At 35.9% G+C, this 18,720-nt stretch overlaps 9 non-coding genes across 9 annotated transcripts; all 9 read right to left on the reverse strand.

Moving 5' to 3' along the window:
* Positions 1–366: 366 nt before the first annotated feature.
* Positions 367–459, reverse strand: TRNAI-UAU (transfer RNA isoleucine (anticodon UAU)). The gene is given in 2 exon segments: positions 367–402; positions 422–459. It is a non-coding gene; the product is annotated as a tRNA-Ile (tRNA).
* Positions 460–3,067: 2,608 nt separating this feature from the next.
* On the reverse strand, positions 3,068–3,160 carry TRNAI-AAU (transfer RNA isoleucine (anticodon AAU)). The gene is given in 2 exon segments: positions 3,068–3,103; positions 3,123–3,160. It is a non-coding gene; the product is annotated as a tRNA-Ile (tRNA).
* An 807-nt stretch (positions 3,161–3,967) lies between these two features.
* On the reverse strand, positions 3,968–4,060 carry TRNAI-UAU (transfer RNA isoleucine (anticodon UAU)). The gene is given in 2 exon segments: positions 3,968–4,003; positions 4,023–4,060. It is a non-coding gene; the product is annotated as a tRNA-Ile (tRNA).
* Positions 4,061–4,870: 810 nt separating this feature from the next.
* On the reverse strand, positions 4,871–4,963 carry TRNAI-AAU (transfer RNA isoleucine (anticodon AAU)). Its single transcript is given in 2 exon segments — positions 4,871–4,906; positions 4,926–4,963. It is a non-coding gene; the product is annotated as a tRNA-Ile (tRNA).
* A 1,210-nt stretch (positions 4,964–6,173) lies between these two features.
* Positions 6,174–6,266, reverse strand: TRNAI-UAU (transfer RNA isoleucine (anticodon UAU)). The gene is given in 2 exon segments: positions 6,174–6,209; positions 6,229–6,266. It is a non-coding gene; the product is annotated as a tRNA-Ile (tRNA).
* Positions 6,267–8,864: 2,598 nt separating this feature from the next.
* Positions 8,865–8,957, reverse strand: TRNAI-UAU (transfer RNA isoleucine (anticodon UAU)). The gene is given in 2 exon segments: positions 8,865–8,900; positions 8,920–8,957. It is a non-coding gene; the product is annotated as a tRNA-Ile (tRNA).
* A 4,395-nt stretch (positions 8,958–13,352) lies between these two features.
* On the reverse strand, positions 13,353–13,445 carry TRNAI-UAU (transfer RNA isoleucine (anticodon UAU)). Its single transcript is given in 2 exon segments — positions 13,353–13,388; positions 13,408–13,445. It is a non-coding gene; the product is annotated as a tRNA-Ile (tRNA).
* A 1,721-nt stretch (positions 13,446–15,166) lies between these two features.
* On the reverse strand, positions 15,167–15,259 carry TRNAI-UAU (transfer RNA isoleucine (anticodon UAU)). The gene is given in 2 exon segments: positions 15,167–15,202; positions 15,222–15,259. It is a non-coding gene; the product is annotated as a tRNA-Ile (tRNA).
* A 2,608-nt stretch (positions 15,260–17,867) lies between these two features.
* On the reverse strand, positions 17,868–17,960 carry TRNAI-UAU (transfer RNA isoleucine (anticodon UAU)). The gene is given in 2 exon segments: positions 17,868–17,903; positions 17,923–17,960. It is a non-coding gene; the product is annotated as a tRNA-Ile (tRNA).
* Positions 17,961–18,720: the final 760 nt, after the last annotated feature.

The following is an 18,720-nucleotide window of genomic DNA, read 5'->3' on the forward strand; positions in this document are numbered from 1 at the left end:
CTCAACAGATACTGTCTTATAAATACCGCACGCTGATCAATTGCGCCACTGGAGCACTTTGCAGCATTGATTGGCTATGCTAGATGTGGATTTTATTCAATACAATCAGTACAGTCATAAGAATTGAAAAAGAAAATCATTTTTGGTGATGAATGATGAGCAACAAAGGAACATGCATGCCAGATGGCACTTGAATAAGCTGTCCACGGTGATAAAAAAGGTTTAAAAAACAACAACAACAACAATGTTATCATAATTAATGTCATATTTTAGCTTCTGTGGTCATATCATATTAAATATTAAGGCTACCAGTTTATAATCAATGACTAATGACATAAGAAAAGGAAAAAAAATAGTATACAAAGATGCTCCAGGTGAGGCTTGAACTCACAACCTCGGCATTGCTCAATAGATACTGTCTTATAAGTACCGCGCGCTGACCAATTGCGCCACTGGAACACTTTGCAGGTTTTGTTGGTTATGCTAGATGTGGATTTTATTCAATACAATCAGTACAGTCATAAGAATTGAAAAAGAAAATCATTGTTGGTGATGAATGATGAGCAACAAAGGAACATGCATCCCAGATGGCACTTGAATAAGCTGTCCACGGTGATAGAAAAGGTTTAAAAAACAACAACAATGTTATCATAATTAATGTCATATTTTAGCTTCTGTGGTCATTTTTTATAAGCTAAACACTGCAAGACGGTTTTACAGTTGAAGCAAGGATAAAATATCAACTCTGGTGATGAGACACTTGTTGTAATGACTTCCACCCCATATGGGACTTGGACCCCCTGGCTTAGGAGCGCAGTGACTTATCCATTATGCCAGTGGTGCTTACTGATGTTCTTATTTAAGACTGTTAGGTTTTTAATAGTCAATTATTTATTTTTGAGGAAAAAGTGAAGCTGTTTACTGTGTTCTTTGCATTACCAAGTCCAACAAGAAATGTGCTGGTACTATCCAGAGCTTTCAGTATGGATTATCATGCTATATTGCAGAAAATCAATTTGATGCAACTGCTTTACCAACAGTATGTTAATCTTTTTCATTGCTGTTTTGTTGGCTGAATGAAGGAAGATATGCAGTGCATTTGAACCAAAGCAGATGTGTGCTGACAACTTAAATGCACAATCATGTTTGTGTTTTTTCTTTCTTTCTTCCATCCTTTGTAATATCATATTAAATATTAAGGTAGCAGTTTATAATCAATGACTAATGACATAAGAAAAGGAAAAAAAACAGTAAACAAAGATGTTCCAGATGAGGCTTGAACTCACAACCACTGCATTGCTCAACAGATACTGTCTTATAAGTTTTGCACGCTGACCAACTGCGCCACTGGAGCACTTTGCAGCATTGATTGGTTATGCTAGATGTGGATTTTATTCAATACAATCAGTACATTCATAAGAATTGAAAAAGAAAATCATTTTTGGTGATGAATGATGAGCAACAAAGGAACATGCATGCCAGATGGCACTTGAATAAGCTGTCCACGGTGATAGAAAAGGTTTAAAAAACAGCAACAACAATGTTATCATAATTAATGTCATATTTTAGCTTCTGTGGTCATTTTTTACAAGCTAAACACTGCAAGACTGTTTTACAGTTGAAGCAAGGATAAAATATCAACTCTAGTGATGAGACACTTGCTGTAATGACTTCCAACCCAGACGGGACTTAAACCCACAACCACTGGCTTAGGAGAACAGTGCCTTATCCATTATGCCAGTGGTGCTTACTGATGTTCTTATTTAAGACTGTTAGGTTTTTAATAGTCAATTATTTATTTTTGAGGAAAAAGTGAAGCTGTTTACTGTGTTCTTTGCATTACCAAGTCCAACAAGAAATGTGCTGGTACTATCCAGAGCTTTCAGTATGGATTATCATGCTATATTGCAGAAAATCAATTTATGCAACTGCTTTACCAACAGTATGTTAATCTTTTCCATTGCTGTTTTGTTGGCTGACTGAAGGAAGATATGCAGTGCATTTGAACCAAAGCAGATGTGTGCTGACAACTTAAATGCACAATCATGTTTGTGTTTTTTCTTTCTTTCTTTCATCCTTTGTAATATCATATTAAATATTAAGGTAGCAGTTTATAATCAATGACTAATGACATAAGAAAAGGAAAAAAAACAGTATACAAAGAAGCTCCAGGTGTATCTTGAACTCACAACCTCGGCATCGCTCAACAGATACTGTCTTATAAGTACCGCGTGCTGACCAATTGCGCCACTGGAGCACTTTGCAGCATTAATTGGTTATGCTAGATGTGGATTTTATTCAATACAATCAGTACAGTCATAAGAATTGAAAAAGAAAAACATTTTTGGTGATAAATGTTGAGCAACAAAGGAACATGCATGCCAGATGGCACTTGAATAAGCTGTCCACGGTGATAGAAAAGGTTTAAAAAACAACAACAACAATGTTATCATAATTAATGTCATATTTTAGCTTCTGTTGTCATTTTTTACAAGCTAAACACTGCAAGACTGTTTTACAATTGAAGCAAGGATAAAATATCAACTCTAGTGATGAGACACTTGCTGTAATGACTTCCAACTCAGACGGGACTTAAACCCACAACCACTGGCTTAGGAGAACAGTGCCTTATCCATTATGCCAGTGGTGCTTACTGATGTCCTTAATTAAGACTGATAGGTTTTTAATAGTCAATTATTTATTTTTGAAAAAAGTGAAGCTGTTTACTGTGTTCTTTGCATTACCAAGTCCAGCAAGAAATGTGCTGGTACTATCCAGAGCTGTCAGTATGGATTATCATGCTATATTGCAGAAAATCAATTTGATGCAACTGCTTTACCAACAGTATGTTAATCTTTTCCATTGCTGTTTTGTTGGCTGACTGAAGGAAGATATGCAGTGCATTTGAACCAAAGCAGATGTGTGCTGACAACTAAAATGCACCATCATGTTTGTGTTTTTTCTTTCTTTCTTCCATCCTTTGTAATATCATATTAAATATTAAGGTAGCAGTTTATAATCAATGACTAATGACATTAGAAATAGAAAAAAAAACAATGTACAAAGACGCTCCAGGTGAGGCTTGAACTCACAACTTCGGCATTGCTCTACAGATACTGTCTTATTAGTACCACACGCTGACCAATTGCGCCACTGGAGCACTTTGCAGCATTAGTTGGTTATGCTAGATGTGGATTTTATTCAATACAATCAGTACAGTCATAAGAATTGAAAAAGAAAATCATTTTTGGTGATGAATGATGAGCAACAAAGGAACATGCATGCCAGATGGCACCTGAATAAGCTGTCCACGGTGATAGAAAAGGTTTAAAAAACAACAACAACAATGTTATCATAATTAATGTCATATTTTAGCTTCTGTGGTCATTTTTTACAAGCTAAACACTGCAAGACTGTTTTACAGTTGAAGCAAGGATAAAATATCAACTCTAGTGATGAGACACTTGCTGTAATGACTTCCACCCCATATGGGACTTGGGCCCCCTGGCGTAGGAGGGCGCAGTGACTTATCCATTATGCCAGTGGTGCTTACTGATGTTCTTATTTAAGACTGTTAGGTTTTTAATAGTCAATTATTTATTTTTGAGGAAAAAGTGAAGCTGTTTACTGTGTTCTTTGCATTACCAAGTCCAACAAGAAATGTGCTGGTACTATCCAGAGCTTTCAGTATGGATTATCATGCTATATTGCAGAAAATCAATTTGATGCAACTGCTTTACCAACAGTATGTTAATCTTTTCCATTGCTGTTTTTTTGGCTGACTGAAGGAAGATATGCAGTGCATTTGAACCAAAGCAGATGTGTGCTGACAACTTAAATGCACAATCATGTTTGTGTTTTTTCTTTCTTTCTTCCATCCTTTGTAATATCATATTAAATATTAAGGTAGCAGTTTATAATCAATGACTAATGACATAAGAAAAGGAAAAAAAACAGTATACAAAGAAGCTCCAGGTGAGGCTTGAACTCACAACCTCGGCATCTCTCAACAGATATTGTCTTATAAATACCGCGCGCTGACCAATTGCGCCACTGGAGCACTTTGCAGCATTAGTTGGTTATGCTAGATGTGGATTTTATTCAATACAATCAGTACAGTCATAAGAATTGAAAAAGAAAATCATTTTTGGTGATAAATGATGAGCAACAAAGGAATATGCATGCCAGATGGCACTTGAATAAGCTGTCCACGGTGATAGAAAAGGTTTAAAAAACAACAACAACAATGTTATCATAATTAATGTCATATTTTAGCTTCTGTTGTCATTTTTTACAAGCTAAACACTGCAAGACTGTTTTACAGTTGAAGCAAGGATAAAATATCAACTCTAGTGATGAGACACTTGCTGTAATGACTTCCAACTCAGACCGGACTTAAACCCACAACCACTGGCTTAGGAGAACAGTGCCTTATCCATTATGCCAGTGGTGCTTACTGATGTCCTTATTTAAGACTGATAGGTTTTTAATAGTCAATTATTTCTTTTTGAAAAAAGTGAAGCTGTTTACTGTGTTCTTTGCATTACCAAGTCCAGCAAGAAATGTGCTGGTACTATCCAGAGCTGTCAGTATGGATTATCATGCTATATTGCAGAAAATCAATTTGATGCAACTGCTTTACCAACAGTATGTTAATCTTTTCCATTGCTGTTTTGTTGGCTGACTGAAGGAAGATATGCAGTGCATTTGAACCAAAGCAGAAGTGTGCTGACAACTAAAATGCACCATCATGTTTGTGTTTTTTCTTTCTTTCTTCCATCCTTTGTAATATCATATTAAATATTAAGGTAGCAGTTTATAATCAATGACTAATGACATTAGAAATAGAAAAAAAAACAGTATACAAAGACGCTCCAGGTGAGGCTTGAACTCACAACCTCAGCATTGCTCAACAGATACTGTCTTATTAGTACCGCACGCTGACCAATTGCGCCACTGGAGCACTTTGCAGTATTAGTTGGTTATGCTAGATGTGGATTTTATTCAATACAATCAGTACAGTCATAAGAATTGAAAAAGAAAATCATTTTTGGTGATGAATGATGAGCATCAAAGGAACATACATTCCAGATGGCACTTGAATAAGCTGTCCACGGTGATAGAAAAGGTTTAAAAAACAACAACAACAATGTTATCATAATTAATGTCATATTTTAGCTTCTGTGGTCATTTTTTACAAGCTAAACACTGCAAGACTGTTTTACAGTTGAAGCAAGGATAAAATATCAACTCTAGTGATGAGACACTTGCTGTAATGACTTCCACCCCATATGGGACTTGGACCTCGTGGCTTAGGAGGGCAGTGACATATCCATTATGCCAGTGGTGCTTACTGATGTTCTTATTTAAGACTGTAAGGTTTTTAATAGTCAATTATTTATTTTTGAGGAAAAAGTGAAGCTGTTTACTGTGTTTTTTTACATTACCAAGTCCAGCAAGAAATGTGCTGGTACTATCCAGAGCTGTCAGTATGGATTATCATGCTATATTGCAGAAAATCAATTTGATGCAACTGCTTTACCAACAGTATGTTAATCTTTTCCATTGCTGTTTTGTTGGCTGGCTGAAGGAAGATATGCAGTGCATTTGAACCAAAGCAGATGTGTGCTGACAACTTAAATGCACAATCATGTTTGTGTTTTTCTTTCTTTCTTCCATCCTTTGTAATATCATATTAAATATTAAGGTAGCAGTTTATAATCAATGACTAATGACATAAGAAAAGGAAAAAAAACCAGTATACAAAGATGCTCCAGGTGAGGCTTGAACTCACAACCTCGGCATTGCTCAACAGATACTGTCTTATAAATACCGCACGCTGATCAATTGCGCCACTGGAGCACTTTGCAGCATTGATTGGCTATGCTAGATGTGGATTTTATTCAATACAATCAGTACAGTCATAAGAATTGAAAAAGAAAATCATTTTTGGTGATGAATGATGAGCAACAAAGGAACATGCATGCCAGATGGCACTTGAATAAGCTGTCCACGGTGATAAAAAAGGTTTAAAAAACAACAACAACAACAATGTTATCATAATTAATGTCATATTTTAGCTTCTGTGGTCATATCATATTAAATATTAAGGCTACCAGTTTATAATCAATGACTAATGACATAAGAAAAGGAAAAAAAATAGTATACAAAGATGCTCCAGGTGAGGCTTGAACTCACAACCTCGGCATTGCTCAATAGATACTGTCTTATAAGTACCGCGCGCTGACCAATTGCGCCACTGGAACACTTTGCAGGTTTTGTTGGTTATGCTAGATGTGGATTTTATTCAATACAATCAGTACAGTCATAAGAATTGAAAAAGAAAATCATTGTTGGTGATGAATGATGAGCAACAAAGGAACATGCATCCCAGATGGCACTTGAATAAGCTGTCCACGGTGATAGAAAAGGTTTAAAAAACAACAACAATGTTATCATAATTAATGTCATATTTTAGCTTCTGTGGTCATTTTTTATAAGCTAAACACTGCAAGACGGTTTTACAGTTGAAGCAAGGATAAAATATCAACTCTGGTGATGAGACACTTGTTGTAATGACTTCCACCCCATATGGGACTTGGACCCCCTGGCTTAGGAGCGCAGTGACTTATCCATTATGCCAGTGGTGCTTACTGATGTTCTTATTTAAGACTGTTAGGTTTTTAATAGTCAATTATTTATTTTTGAGGAAAAAGTGAAGCTGTTGACTGTGTTCTTTGCATTACCAAGTCCAGCAAGAAATGTGCTGGTACTATCCAGAGCTTTCAGTATGGATTATCATGCTATATTGCAGAAAATCAATTTGATGCAACTGCTTTACCAACAGTATGTTAATCTTTTTCATTGCTGTTTTGTTGGCTGAATGAAGGAAGATATGCAGTGCATTTGAACCAAAGCAGATGTGTGCTGACAACTTAAATGCACAATCATGTTTGTGTTTTTTCTTTCTTTCTTCCATCCTTTGTAATATCATATTAAATATTAAGGTAGCAGTTTATAATCAATGACTAATGACATAAGAAAAGGAAAAAAAATAGTGTACAAAGATGCTCCAAGTGAGGCTTGAACTCACAACATCGACATTGCTCAACAGATACTGTCTTATAAGTACCGCGCGCTGACCAATTGCGCCACTGGAGCACTTTGCAGCATTAATTGGTTATGCTAGATGTGGATTTTATTCAATACAATCAGTACAGTCATAAGAATTGAAAAAGAAAATTATTTTTGGTGATGAATGATGAGCAACAAAGGAACATGCATGCCAGATGGCACTTGAATAAGCTGTCCACTGTGATAGTATAGGTTTAAAAAACAACAACAACAATGTTATCATAATTAATGTCATATTTTAGCTTCTGTGGTCATGTTTTACAAGCTAAACACTGCAAGAAGGTTTTACAGTTGAAGCAAGGATAAAATATCAACTCTAGTGATGAGACACTTGCTGTAATGACTTCCACCCCATATGGGACTTGGACCCCGTGGCTTAGGAGGGCAGTGACTTATCCATTATGCCAGTGGTGCTTACTGATGTTCTTATTTAAGACTGTTATTTTTTTAATAGTCAATTATTTATTTTTGATGAAAAAGTGAAGCTGTTTACTGTGTTCTTTGCATTACCAAGTCCAGCAAGAAATGTGCTGGTACTATCCAGAGCTGTCAGTATGGATTATCATGCTATATTGCAGAAAATCAATTTGATGCAACTGCTTTACCAACAGTATGTTAATCTTTTCCATTGCTGTTTTGTTGGCTGACTGAAGGAAGATATGCAGTGCATTTGAACCAAAGCAGATGTGTGCTGACAACTTAAATGCACAATCATGTTTGTGTTTTTTCTTTCTTTCTTCCATCCTTTGTAATATCATATTAAATATTAAGGTAGCAGTTTATAATCAATGACTAATGACATAAGAAAAGGAAAACAAACAGTATACAAAGATGCTCCAGGTGAGGCTTGAACTCACAACTTCGGCATTGCTCAACAGATACTGTCTTATAAGTACCGCGCGCTGACCAATTGCACCACTGGAGCACTTTGCAGCATTTATTGGTTATGCTAGATGTGGATTTTATTCAATACAATCAGTACAGTCATAAGAATTGAAAAAGAAAATCATTGTTAGTGATGAATGATGAGCAACAAAGAAACATGCATGCCAGATGGCACTTGAATAAGCTGTCCACGGTGATAGAAAAGGCTTAAACAACAACAACAACAATGTTATCATAATTAATGTCATATTTTAGCTTCTGTGGTCATTTTTTATAAGCTAAACACTGCAAGACTGTTTTACAGTTGAAGCAAGGATAAAATATCAACTCTAGTGATGAGACACTTGCTGTAATGACTTCCACCCCATATGGGACTTGGACCCCCTGGCTTAGGAGGGCAGTGACTTATCCATTATGCCAGTGGTGCTTACTGATGTTCTTATTTAAGACTGATAGGTTTTTAATAGTCAATTATTTATTTTTGAAAAAAAGTGAAGCTGTTTACTGTGTTCTTTGCATTACCAAGTCCAGCAAGAAATGTGCTGGTACTATCCAGAGCTGTCAGTATGGATTATCATGCTATATTGCAGAAAATCAATTTGATGCAACTGCTTTACCAACAGTATGTTAATCTTTTCCATTGCTGTTTTGTTGGCTGACTGAAGGAAGATATGCAGTGCATTTGAACCAAAGCAGATGTGTGCTGACAACTTAAATGCACAATCATGTTTGTGTTTTTTCTTTCTTTCTTCCATCCTTTGTAATATCATATTAAATATTAAGGTAGCAGTTTATAATCAATTACTAATGACATAAGAAAAGGAAAAAAAAACAGTATTCAAATATGCTCCAGGTGAGGTTTGAACTCACAACCTCGGCATTGCTCAACAGATACTGTCTTATAAGTACCACGCGCTGACCAATTGCGCCACTGGAGCACTTTGCTGGATTAATTGGTTATGCTAGATGTGGATTTTATTCAATACAATCAGTACAGTCATAAGAATTGAAAAAGAAAATCATTTTTGGTGATGAATGATGAGCAACAAAGGAACATGCATGCCAGATGGCACTTGAATAAGCTGTCCACGGTGATAGAAAAGGTTTAAAAAACAACAAAAACAATGTTATCATAATTAATGTCATATTTTAGCTTCTGTGGTCATTTTTTACAAGCTGAACACTGCAAGACTATTTTACAGTTGAAGCAAGGATAAAATATCAACTCTAGTGATGAGACACTTGCTGTAATGACTTCCAACTCAGACAGGACTTAAACCCACAACCAATGGCTTAGGAGACCAGTGCCTTACCCATTATGCCAGTGGTGCTTACTGATGTTCATATTTAAGACTGTTAGGTTTTTCATAGTCAATTATTTATTTTTGAGGAAAAAGTGAAGCTGGTTACTGTGTTCTTTGCATTACCAAGTCCAGCAAGAAATGTGCTGGTACTATCCAGAGCTGTCAGTATGGATTATCATGCTATATTGCAGAAAATCAATTTGATGCAACTGCTTTACCAACAGTATGTTAATCTTTTCCATTGCTGTTTTGTTGGCTGACTGAAGGAAGATATGCAGTGCATTTGAACCAAAGCAGATGTGTGCTGACAACTTAAATGCACAATCATGTTTGTGTTTTTTCTTTCTTTCTTCCATCCTTTGTAATATCATATTAAATACAAAGGTAGCAGTTTATAATCAATGACTAATGACATAAGAAAAGGAAAAAAAAAACAGTATACAAAGATGCTCCAGGTGAGGCATGAACTCACAACCTCGGCATCGCTCAACAGATACTGTCTTATAAATACCGCGTGCTGACCAATTGCACCACTGGAGCACTTTGCAGCATTAATTGGTTATGCTAGATGTGGATTTTATTCAATACAATCAGTACAGTCATAAGAATTGAAAAAGAAAATCATTTTTGGAGATGAATGATGAGCAACAAAGGAACATGCATGCCAGATGGCACTTGAATAAGCTGTCCACGGTGATAGAAAAGGTTTAAAAAACAACAAAAACAATGTTATCATAATTAATGTCATATTTTAGCTTCTGTGGTCATTTTTTACAAGCTAAACACTGCAAGACTGTTTTACAGTTGAAGCAAGGATAAAATATCAACTGTAGTGATGAGACACTTGCTGTAATGACTTCCACCCCATATGGGACTTGGACCCCGTGGCTTAGGAGGGCAGTGACTTATCCATTATGCCAGTGGTGCTTACTGATGTTCTTATTTAAGACTATTAGGTTTTTAATAGTCAATTATTTATTTTTGAGGAAAAAGTGAAGCTGTTTACTGTGTTCTTTGCATTACCAAGTCCAGCAAGAAATGTGCTGGTACTATCCAGAGCTGTCAGTATGGATTATCATGCTATATTGCAGAAAATCAATTTGATGCAACTGCTTTACCAACAGTATGTTAATCTTTTCCATTGCTGTTTTGTTGGCTGGCTGAAGGAAGATATGCAGTGCATTTGAACCAAAGCAGATGTGTGCTGACAACTAAAATGCACAATCATGTTTGTGTTTTTCTTTCTTTCTTCCATCCTTTGTAATATCATATTAAATATTAAGGTAGCAGTTTATAATCAATGACTAATGACATAAGAAAAGGAAAAAAACAGTATATAAAGATGCTCCAGGTGAGGCTTGAACTCACAACCTCGGCATTGCTCAACAGATACTGTCTTATAAGACCCATGCACTGATCAATTGCGCCACTGGAGCACTTTGCAGCATTTATTGGTTATGCTAGATGTGGATTTTATTCAATACAATCAGTACAGTCATAAGAATTGAAAAAGAAAATCATTGTTGGTGATGAATGATGAGCAACAAAGGAACATGCATGCCAGATGGCACTTGAATAAGCTGTCCACGGTGATAGAAAAGGCTTAAACAACAACAACAATGTTATCATAATTAATGTCATATTTTAGCTTCTGTGGTCATTTTTTATAAGCTAAACACTGCAAGACTGTTTTACAGTTGAAGCAAGGATAAAATATCAACTCTAGTGATGAGACACTTGCTGTAATGACTTCCACCCCATATGGGACTTGGACCCCCTGGCTTAGGAGGGCAGTGACTTATCCATTATGCCAGTGGTGCTTACTGATGTTCTTATTTAAGACTGTTAGGTTTTTAATAGTCAATTATTTATTTTTGAGGAAAAAGTGAAGCTGTTTACTGTGTTCTTTGCATTACCAAGTCCAACAAGAAATGTGCTGGTACTATCCAAAGCTTTCAGTATGGATTATCATGCTATATTGCAGAAAATCAATTTGATGCAACTGCTTTACCAACAGTATGTTAATCTTTTTCATTGCTGTTTTGTTGGCTGCCTGAAGGAAGATATGCAGTGCATTTGAACCAAAGCAGATGTGTGCTGACAACTTAAATGCACAATCATGTTAGTGTTTTTTCTTTCTTTCTTCCATCCTTTGTAATATCAAAATAAATATTAAGGTAGCAGTTTATAATCAATGACTAATGACATAAGAAAAGGAAAAAAAAAACAGTATACAAAGATGCTCCAGGTGAGGCATGAACTCACAACCTCGGCATCGCTCAACAGATACTGTCTTATAAATACCGCGTGCTGACCAATTGCACCACTGGAGCACTTTGCAGCATTAATTGGTTATGCTAGATGTGGATTTTATTCAATACAATCAGTACAGTCATAAGAATTGAAAAAGAAAATCATTTTTGGAGATGAATGATGAGCAACAAAGGAACATGCATGCCAGATGGCACTTGAATAAGCTGTCCACGGTGATAGAAAAGGTTTAAAAAACAACAACAACAATGTTATCATAATTAATGTCATATTTTAGCTTCTGTGGTCATTTTTTACAAGCTAAACACTGCAAGACTGTTTTACAGTTGAAGCAAGGATAAAATATCAACTGTAGTGATGAGACACTTGCTGTAATGACTTCCACCCCATATGGGACTTGGACCCCGTGGCTTAGGAGGGCAGTGACTTATCCATTATGCCAGTGGTGCTTACTGATGTTCTTATTTAAGACTATTAGGTTTTTAATAGTCAATTATTTATTTTTGAGGAAAATGTGAAGCTGTTTACTGTGTTCTTTGCATTACCAAGTCCAGCAAGAAATGTGCTGGTACTATCCAGAGCTGTCAGTATGGATTATCATGCTATATTGCAGAAAATCAATTTGATGCAACTGCTTTACCAACAGTATGTTAATCTTTTCCATTGCTGTTTTGTTGGCTGGCTGAAGGAAGATATGCAGTGCATTTGAACCAAAGCAGATGTGTGCTGACAACTTAAATGCACAATCATGTTTGTGTTTTTCTTTCTTTCTTCCATCCTTTGTAATATCATATTAAATATTAAGGTAGCAGTTTATAATCAATGACTAATGACATAAGAAAAGGAAAAAAACAGTATATAAAGATGCTCCAGGTGAGGCTTGAACTCACAACCTCGGCATTGCTCAACAGATACTGTCTTATAAGACCTATGCACTGATCAATTGCGCCACTGGAGCACTTTGCAGCATTTATTGGTTATGCTAGATGTGGATTTTATTCAATACAATCAGTACAGTCATAAGAATTGAAAAAGAAAATCATTGTTGGTGATGAATGATGAGCAACAAAGGAACATGCATGCCAGATGGCACTTGAATAAGCTGTCCACGGTGATAGAAAAGGCTTAAACAACAACAACAATGTTATCATAATTAATGTCATATTTTAGCTTCTGTGGTCATTTTTTATAAGCTAAACACTGCAAGACTGTTTTACAGTTGAAGCAAGGATAAAATATCAACTCTAGTGATGAGACACTTGCTGTAATGACTTCCACCCCATATGGGACTTGGACCCCCTGGCTTAGGAGGGCAGTGACATCCATTATGCCAGTGGTGCTTACTGATGTTCTTATTTAAGACTGTTAGGTTTTTAATAGTCAATTATTTATTTTTGAGGAAAAAGTGAAGCTGTTTACTGTGTTCTTTGCATTACCAAGTCCAACAAGAAATGTGCTGGTACTATCCAAAGCTTTCAGTATGGATTATCATGCTATATTGCAGAAAATCAATTTGATGCAACTGCTTTACCAACAGTATGTTAATCTTTTTCATTGCTGTTTTGTTGGCTGCCTGAAGGAAGATATGCAGTGCATTTGAACCAAAGCAGATGTGTGCTGACAACTTAAATGCACAATCATGTTAGTGTTTTTTCTTTCTTTCTTCCATCCTTTGTAATATCAAAATAAATATTAAGGTAGCAGTTTATAATCAATGACTAATGACATAAGAAAAGGAAAAAAAACAGTATACAAAGATGCTCCAGGTGAGGCTTGAACTCACAACCTCGGCATTGCTCAACAGATACTGTCTTATAAGTACCGCGCGCTGACCAATTGCGCCACAGGAGCACCTTGCAGCATTAATTGGTTATGCTAGATGTGGATTTTTTTCAATACAATCAGTACAGTCATAAGAATTGAAAAAGAAAATCATTTTTGGTGATAAATGATGAGCAACAAAGGAACATGCATGCCAGATGGCACTTGAATAAGCTGTCCACGGTGATAGAAAAGGTTTAAAAAACAACAACAACAACAACAACAACAACAATGTTATAATTAATGTAATATTTTAGCTTATGTGGTCATTTTTTACAAGCTAAACACTGCAAGACTGTTTTACAGTTGAAGCAAGGATAAAATATCAACTCTAGTGATGAGACACTTGCTGTAATGACTTCCAACTCAGACGGGACTTAAACCCACAACCACTGGCTTAGGAGAACAGTGCCTTACCCATTATGCCAGTGGTGCTTACTGATGTTTTTATTTAAGACTGTTAGGTTTCTAATAGTCAATTATTTATTCTTGAGGAAAAAGTGAAGCTGTTTACTGTGTTCTTTGCATTACCAAGTCCAGCAAGAAATGTGCTGGTACTATCCAGAGCTGTCAGTATGGATTATCATGCTATATTGCAGAAAATCAATTTGATGCAACTGCTTTACCAACAGTATGTTAATCTTTTCCATTGCTGTTTTGTTGGCTGACTGAAGGAAGATATGCAGTGCATTTGAACCAAAGCAGATGTGTGCTGACAACTTAAATGCACAATCATGTTTGTGTTTTTTCTTTCTTTTTTCCATCCTTTGTAATATTATATTAAATATTAAGGTAGCAGTTTATAATCAATGACTAATGACATAAGAAAAGGAAAAAAAAACAGCATGCTCCAGGTGATGCTTGAACTCACAACCTCGGCATTGCTCAACAGATTCTGTCTTATAAGAACCGCACGCTGACCAATTGCGCCACTGGAGCACTTTACAGCATTAATTGGTTATGCTAGATGTGGATTTCATTCAATACAATCAGTACAGTCATAAGAATTGAAAAATAAAATCATTTTTGGTAAATGAATGATGAGCAACAAAGGAACATGCATGCCAGATGGCACTTGAATAAGCTGTCCACGGTGATAGAAAAGGTTTAAAAAATAACAACAACAATGTTATCATAATTAATGTCATATTTTAGCTTCTGTGGTAATTTTTTACAAGCTAAACACTGCAAGACTGTTTTATAGTTGAAGCAAGGATAAAATATCAACTCTAGTGATGAGACACTTGCTGTAATGACTTCCAACTGAGACGGGACTTAAATTCACAACCACTGGCTTAGGAGAACAGTGCCTTATCCATTATGCCAGTGGTGCTTACTGATGTCCTTATTTAAGACTGATAGGTTTTTAATAGTCAATTATTTATTTTTGAGGAAAAAGTGAAGCTGTTTACTGTGTTCTTTGCATTACCAAGTCCAACAAGAAATGTGCTGGTACTATCCAAAGCTTTCAGTATGGATTATCATGCTATATTGCAGAAAATCAATTTGATGCAACTGCTTTACCAACAGTATGTTAATCTTTTTCATTGCTGTTTTGTTGGCTGCCTGAAGGAAGATATGCAGTGCATTTGAACCAAAGCAGATGTGTGCTGACAACTTAAATGCACAATCATGTTTGTGTTTTTTCTTTCTTTCTTCCATCCTTTGTAATATCAAAATAAATATTAAGGTAGCAGTTTATAATCAATGACTAATGACATAAGAAAAGGAAAAAAAACAGTATACAAAGATGCTCCAGATGAGGCTTGAACTCACAACCTCGGCATTGCTCAACAGATACTGTCTTATAAGTACCGCACGCTGACCAATTGCGCCACTGGAGCACCTTGTAGCATTAATTGGTTATGCTAGATGTGGATTTTTTTCAATATAATCAGTACAGTCATAAGAATTGAAAAAGAAAATCATTTTTGGTGATAAATGATGAGCAACAAAGGAACATGCATGCCAGATGGCACTTGAATAAGCTGTCCACGGTGATAGAAAAGGTTTAAAAAACAACAACAACAACAACAATGTTATCATAATTAATGTAATATTTTAGCTTCTGTGGTCATTTTTTACAAGCTAAACACTGCAAGACTGTTTTACAGTTGAAGCAAGGATAAAATATCAACTCTAGTGATGAGACACTTGCTGTAATGACTTCCAACGCAGACGGGACTTAAACCCACAACGACTGGCTTAGGAGAACAGTGCCTTATCCATTATGCCAGTGGTGCTTACTGATGTCCTTATTTAAGACTGATAGGTTTTTAATAGTCAATTATTTATTTTTGAAGAAAAGTTAAGCTGTTTACTGTGTTCTTTGCATTGCCAAGTCCAGCAAGAAATGTGCTGGTACTGTCCAGAGCTGTCAGTATGGATTATCATGCTATATTGCAGAAAATCAATTTGATGCAACTGCTTTACCAACAGTATGTTAATCTTTTCCATTGCTGTTTTGTTGGCTGACTGAAGGAAGATATGCAGTGCATTTGAACCAAAGCAGATGTGTGCTGACAACTTAAATGCACAATCATGTTTGTGTTTTTTCTTTCTTTCTTCCATCCTTTGTAATATCATATTAAATACTAAGGTAGCAGTTTATAATCAATGACTAATGACATAAGAAAAGGAAAAAAAAACAGTATACAAAGATGCTCCAGGTGAGGCTTGAACTCACAACTTCAGCATTGCTCAACAGATACTGTCTTATAAGTACCGTGCGCTGACCAATTGCGCCACTGGAGCACTTTGCAGCATTAGTTGGTTATGCTAGATGTGGATTTTATTCAATACAATCAGTACAGTCATAAGAATTGAAAAAGAAAATCATTGTTAGTGATGAATGATGAGCAACAAAGAAACATGCATGCCAGATGGCACTTGAATAAGCTGTCCACGGTGATAGAATAAGGCTTAAACAACAACAACAATGTTATCATAATTAATGTCATATTTTAGCTTCTGTGGTCATTTTTTATAAGCTAAACACTGCAAGACTGTTTTACAGTTGAAGCAAGGATAAAATATCAAATCTAGTGATGAGACACTTGCTGTAATGACTTCCACCCCATATGGGACTTGGACCCCGTGGCTTAGGAGGGCAGTGACTTATCCATTATGCCAGTGGTGCTTACTGATGTTCTTATTTAAGACTGTTATTTTTTTAATAGTCAATTATTTATTTTTGATGAAAAAGTGAAGCTGTTTACTGTGTTCTTTGCATTACCAAGTCCAGCAAGAAATGTGCTGGTACTATCCAGAGCTGTCAGTATGGATTATCATGCTATATTGCAGAAAATCAATTTGATGCAACTGCTTTACCAACAGTATGTTAATCTTTTCCATTGCTGTTTTGTTGGCTGACTGAAGGAAGATATGCAGTGCATTTGAACCAAAGCAGATGTGTGCTGAAAACTTAAATGCACAATCATGTTTGTGTTTTTTCTTTCTTTCTTCCATCCTTTGTAATATCATATTAAATATTAAGGTAGCAGTTTATAATCAATGACTAATGACATAAGAAAAGGAAAACAAACAGTATACAAAGATGCTCCAGGTGAGGCTTGAACTCACAACTTCGGCATTGCTCAACAGATACTGTCTTATAAGTACCGCGCGCTGACCAATTGCACCACTGGAGCACTTTGCAGCATTAATTGGTTATGCTAGATGTGGATTTTATTCAATACAATCAGTACAGTCATAAGAATTGAAAAAGAAAATCATTGTTAGTGATGAATGATGAGCAACAAAGAAACATGCATGCCAGATGGCACTTGAATAAGCTGTCCACGGTGATAGAAAAGGCTTAAACAACAACAACAATGTTATCATAATTAATGTCATATTTTAGCTTCTGTGGTCATTTTTTATAAGCTAAACACTGCAAGACTGTTTTACAGTTGAAGCAAGGATAAAATATCAACTCTAGTGATGAGACACTTGCTGTAATGACTTCCACCCCATATGGGACTTGGACCCCCTGGCTTAGGAGGGCAGTGACTTATCCATTATGCCAGTGGTGCTTACTGATGTTCTTATTTAAGACTGATAGGTTTTTAATAGTCAATTATTTATTTTTGAAAAAAAGTGAAGCTGTTTACTGTGTTCTTTGCATTACCAAGTCCAGCAAGAAATGTGCTGGTACTATCCAGAGCTGTCAGTATGGATTATCATGCTATATTGCAGAAAATCAATTTGATGCAACTGCTTTACCAACAGTATGTTAATCTTTTCCATTGCTGTTTTGTTGGCTGACTGAAGGAAGATATGCAGTGCATTTGAACCAAAGCAGATGTGTGCTGACAACTTAAATGCACAATCGTGTTTGTGTTTTTTCTTTCTTTCTTCCATCCTTTGTAATATCATATTAAATATTAAGGTAGCAGTTTATAATCAATTACTAATGACATAAGAAAAGGAAAAAAAAACAGTATTCAAATATGCTCCAGGTGAGGTTTGAACTCACAACCTCGGCATTGCTCAACAGATACTGTCTTATAAGTACCACGCGCTGACCAATTGCGCCACTGGAGCACTTTGCTGGATTAATTGGTTATGCTAGATGTGGATTTTATTCAATACAATCAGTACAGTCATAAGAATTGAAAAAGAAAATCATTTTTGGTGATGAATGATGAGCAACAAAGGAACATGCATGCCAGATGGCACTTGAATAAGCTGTCCACGGTGATAGAAAAGGTTTAAAAAACAACAAAAACAATGTTATCATAATTAATGTCATATTTTAGCTTCTGTGGTCATTTTTTACAAGCTGAACACTGCAAGACTATTTTACAGTTGAAGCAAGGATAAAATATCAACTCTAGTGATGAGACACTTGCTGTAATGACTTCCAACTCAGACGGGACTTAAACCCACAACCACTGGCTTAGGAGAACAGTGCCTTATCCATTATGCCAGTGGTGCTTACTGATGTCCTTATTTAAAACTGATAGGTTTTTAATAGTCAATTATTTATTTTTGAAAAAAAGTGAAGCTGTTTACTGTGTTCTTTGCATTACCAAGTCCAGCAAGAAATGTGCTGGTACTATCCAGAGCTGTCAGTATGGATTATCATGCTATATTGCAGAAAATCAATTTGATGCAACTGCTTTACCAACAGTATGTTAATCTTTTCCATTGCTGTTTTGTTGGCTGACTGAAGGAAGATATGCAGTGCATTTGAACCAAAGCAGATGTGTGCTGACAACTTAAATGCACAATCATGTTTGTGTTTTTCTTTCTTTCTTCCATCCTTTGTAATATCATATTAAATATTAAGGTAGCAGTTTAT

This window comes from Pseudophryne corroboree, unplaced genomic scaffold (assembly GCF_028390025.1).
Source record: "Pseudophryne corroboree isolate aPseCor3 unplaced genomic scaffold, aPseCor3.hap2 scaffold_1303, whole genome shotgun sequence".
NCBI classification, from domain to species: Eukaryota; Metazoa; Chordata; class Amphibia; order Anura; family Myobatrachidae; genus Pseudophryne; species Pseudophryne corroboree.